Source organism: Chionomys nivalis, chromosome 21 (genome assembly GCF_950005125.1).
Source record: "Chionomys nivalis chromosome 21, mChiNiv1.1, whole genome shotgun sequence".
Taxonomy (NCBI): Eukaryota; Metazoa; Chordata; class Mammalia; order Rodentia; family Cricetidae; genus Chionomys; species Chionomys nivalis.
Genome location: NC_080106.1, coordinates 56,313,100 through 56,317,935, shown reverse-complemented (window position 1 = coordinate 56,317,935; position 4,836 = coordinate 56,313,100). Strand labels below are relative to the sequence as shown.

Below are 4,836 nucleotides of genomic sequence, written 5' to 3'. Positions count from 1 at the left end.
AATCTTTCAGCAAGGTGGTTGACAGTCTCAGCCGTCTGCACAATCCACACAGTAACATATATCTCTACACATTCTATCTTTTGAGGCCCTCAATTCACCCTCCTGCCTTCTCTTTATTTCTTCCCTACTGGCCAATCTTCCAGAGGGCATCCCTCAGAGCATCTCTGGGGAAGAAGACACACATACTCCTTTTAATCTGACTTGGTTTGTTCCCAGTCTGGAACATTTAAACTCTCTCCTGTACAAAATCTTTGGCTGTCTTCCTTGTTACTTCCATGCCTTGTTGTTTTAAGAGTTTCAGTTACTTTCAGAGGCCTTTCAATTCACCCTCCTGTCTCTTTATACTAGCTTATCTCTTGGAGGATGTCCCTTAGAGTTATCTCTGGGGATGAAAAATAAAAACACTTTACCTTCCCCAATACACTCCTCGGACTGAGGAACCCAGTTCACAAATCCCCACTTTTGAGATCATGGTGGAACCTCCAACTGCTGCAGCCAGCACAGCCTGGATAGCCGAGACTGGCAGGGGTGCCAGGATTGAAACACAGAGGCTTCTTTTCAGGTGGAAGCACAGCAACCTTTATTTTGCCCAGAACCTTTTATACCTCTACTCCTTCTGTGGAGACCTACTGGCCAGAAAGAACAGAGACATCGTTGTCAATTACAGACCACAAGGAAGTTCCCCTGTGGGTCAGGGGGAGGGGGAGTGAGGGCAGCTGGGACACAACTGGGGACACTTGTACAAAGTTATATGTGGAAATCAGTCAAGGCATTCCTAGGTATCAGGAAAATGCCACATCCCCACAGATCATAGATTGCCTTTTTAGCAAATTGCTACAGTAGGTACTTTAATCACTGAGGGTAAGGTAGACGCAACTGGATGAGCCTCCATAGCCAACCCAGGGTGATGACCAGCCACAGGTCAATGTTAGTAAGCAGGAGCATCAGACTGGAAACCAGCCTATTCCCAGTACTACTCAGAGCAAACAAGAAAATCCACTATCATTATCACAACCCATGTCCAAAAGACAAGGCATCTGGGTAGAGAAACTCCTCCTGATCAGAGGAAACCAGACCCAGTAGAAGGAACCTAACTTCAATAGGACTTGGGAGATTTGAGTAGGAGGTTCAGGCTCTTTAACTACTTCCTCCTGCCTGTTCACTGTTACCAGGTATCTTCATGGCTCTGAGTCCTTGGTATGAAGCTGTCTGATGCCCCTTGTTTGGTTGCTGTAGGGGAACCAGCAAACAGCCAGACCTACAGCTTCTCTATGTAGATCTGGCTGTCCTAGAACTTGTCGTGTAGACCAGATTGGTCTCGTAGACCAAGTGTTGGGATTAAAGGCATTCCTTATTAGTGTACACTGTTTAAACCAGGGATTTTGCCTATCTTCCTTCCCACAGAAGTTACTACATATATCTGAGCATCTTGTGTTCTCATAGGATCCCTCCTCTGGCAAGGCAGTCCCAGAGTACAGCCTTCACACCCTCATGGTGCCCTCCTATGGACACCAACTCTCTTGAGTCCTCTCTTTGGAACCTCTAAACTGGTAACCCTGAGGTTCTGGGAGGTAGTTTGGGTCACAGACAAGCATGTCCAAGCCCATCTGCCCTCACACTGGGAAGGAAAAATGTAAGACAATTAGTCCTCCTGGGGCCTGAGTCCAGCACTTTGCACTAGGGACCAGTCAACAGCTAAGATTCCTCACCAGTTATTATCTCCACCCCCACAGAGACAAATCTCATAACCAGTCCTCACAGAGAGTGAGGATGTAGCTGTTCAGATGCCAGAATGGAAGGTAAGTGGCACAGGTGCGAATAAGAACTGATTATCTCTTTATTTTTTGGAAAGTAAGTTGTTTGCATTAACAAAACTACTTCTGCCAATGTGGGTTGACAAACCACATGCTGGGATCCAAGAAAAGTTACCCTGAGACACTGTCCTGGCACTGCTAGCTTATAGGTAAGAGACAGCCACCAAAGTCAAGGGCTCAGTAACAGTACAAAAAAATAACAAGAGTAAGTTCACTGCTTTTTCTTACTAGGTTTGAAACATAATAGTCAATACTATAAAACGAGGAAGTGTCATATAAGAAGTGTTAACCCTACAGCAAATACAGCTTGTAAAGACTCCATACATTTTATATACATAAACATTAACTTGGGCTTGATCTATGGGATTCTTGGCCCCTCATGTCTGAGGCCTCCAATTCCTGGGTTGGGTTGGGGGTAGCAGGTTGTGGGTGAACAGTTATCTCTAAGGAACTGGGGCTCCTGGTATCCTCATCACCTGGCAAGCTCTGCTCAAAAGGCATTGATAGCTCCAGGTATACCTGTTGGTAGAAAAGGTCATAGGACTATGTTAGTATGCATCCCCTTGATTCCATGGCCATCTATGTTCAGGCTGGCCCTTGAAGGTCAACCCCATTACTGGAACTTGGAGGAGCAGCCCGCACAGGAATCAGAGAAGGCAGAGAGGGCAGGATTGAGTGGTACTTACGTGGATTGATGTCACAGTGAGGATGCCATCTAAACCCTCTACCAGAAGCTTGAAGGTGGGCCTCTGTGAAGGCACTGCATGCCAACATTCCCGCATGATCCCATACCTGTGGCAAATATGGCTGTGGTTTCTTGGCCTGTTGTCCATCTCTACCTCACCCAAGGCTACCAGGAGCCCTGGTAGGAAACCAGCCACTCCCAGTGACTAGTTAGAGGAGTGAATAAGGAATGCTTTGCTCACAGGTCATGTGTGCAGTTGGCAGGCTTGTGCATGCGGTAGCCATCTTTCAAGAACTTGAAAAGCTCTTCCACTGGGATGCCAGGATATGGTGATCCCCCCAGTGTAAAGATCTCCCAGAGCAGGACTCCAAAGGACCACCTGTATGGGAGTGAGGGCAGAGGCCTGTTACTCCTGGTCAATTACTGTAACAGTTTTACAACAGGACAGGTTACCAATGGGCAAGGAGGGGTGTGTGGATGAGAGGCATGGCAGGGCTATGCTGTTGTCTCAGATGAGGAGACAGAATATAGCCTGAGAGGGCCGGAAACCTAAAGGCTGTGATAGGTGTGACTTGGGTCTTGCTATCCCCATCCTATGTTAGGACACATACACATCAATCTGGTGGGTGCAGACTCTGTCAAACAGGGACTCTGGTGCCATCCACTTCACAGGTAGCTGGCCCTAGGCAGAGGGAGAGTTGTTGGCTGTCAGGTGTCCCCTAGTGGAGCACTGCACCCAAACCATCCTGGAATGGGGTTCACATCTGTGGTCTTCTTGTAGTATTCCAGATTGTCCACATCACGGGCCAGGCCAAAATCTGCAATCTTCATCACATTGTCCTCAGTCAACAACATGTTTCTGGCAGCCAAGTCTCTGTGAATACACTGAGGAGGCATTAAAGGAACCTGTGCTAAACTGACACCTCCCTAGCCTAAGCAAGCTTGACATCCACTCTTCTGCTCAGAAAGACCCTACCTGGCCTGTGCCCCAGCTCTGCTCACCTTCTGAGAAGCCAGGTACTCCATACCTCGGGCCACCTGATAGGCACAAGACACTTGATCTTTGTGGGTAAGCTGTTTTTCTGGCAGCCTGGAGGCACCATAGTATTCCATGCTTAGGGGCATTTGTGCCCACAGGAACACCCGGAGGTTGCCTTTGGCGGCATACTCCATCAGCACATACAATGGTCCTGGAAGCACAGACACCTCAGAGATGTTGTGTGTGACTCAGGGGTCCTGATCTAACTGTCCACCCACCTGCTGTACTTACCACCCTGTGTGCAGGCCCCCAACAGTTTGATAATATTCTTGTGCTTGCCAATAACTTTCATCATCTCCATCTCAGACACCAGGTCCAAAAGTCCTGGTCATTGGCTCTGCTCCCTTCGCTGCCGCTTTCCTCCCACATTCAATCCTCCCCCAAGGTCCTCATGCACCCAACTTACTCTGGAGATCTAGTCTTTTTCTACTTTCTACTTTCCATGTAGATTAGATCTATGTAAGTCTCTCTTAGTGTCCTCATTGTTGTCTAAGTTCTCTGGGATTGTGGTTTGTAGGCTGGGTTTCTTTGCTGATGTTTAAAAACCACCTATTATGAGTACATATGATAGTTGTCTTTCTGTGTCTGGGTTACCTCACTGAAAATTTCTAGCTCCATCCATTTTCCTGTGAAATTCAAACTGTCGTTATCTTTTTCTGCTGTGCAGTACTCCATTATATAAATGTACCACATTTTCTTTCTTTTTTTTTGAAAGTCATATTTTAATATGTTTCATCTTGCAACATCAGAGTGAGTGACTTTGTCTTTACTTTTTTAAATTAATTTATTTATTTATTAAAGATTTCTGCCTCCTCCCCGCCACTACCTCCCATTTCCCTCTCCCTCCTCCAATCAAGTCCCCCTCCCTCATCAGCCAGAAGAGCAGTCAGGGTTCCCTGCCCTGTGGGAAGTCCAAGGACTTCCCACCTCCTTCCAGGTCTAGTAAGGTTAGCATGCAAACTGCCTAGGCTCCCACAAAGCCAGTATGTGCAGTAGGATCAAAACCCAGTGCCATTGTTCTTGACTTCTCAGCAGTCCTCATTGTCTGCTACGTTCAGTGAGTCCGGTTTTATCCCATGCTTATTCAGACCCAGTCTATCTGGCCTTGGTGAGTTCCCGATAGATCATCTCCATTGTCCCAGTATGTGGGTGCACCCCTCGCGGTCCTGAGTTCCTTGCTTGTGCTCTCTCTCCATCTACTCCTGATTTGGACCTTGGGATTTTGGACCGGTGCTCCAATGTGGGTCTCTGTCTCTGTCTCCCTTCATTGTCTGATGAAGGTTAATACCCAGGAGGAT

At 47.3% G+C, this 4,836-nt stretch overlaps 1 pseudogene; it reads right to left on the bottom strand.

The window, feature by feature from the left end:
* Positions 1 to 2,191: 2,191 nt before the first annotated feature.
* On the bottom strand, positions 2,192 to 3,848 carry LOC130863401 (fibroblast growth factor receptor 3-like; annotated as a pseudogene).
* Positions 3,849 to 4,836: the final 988 nt, after the last annotated feature.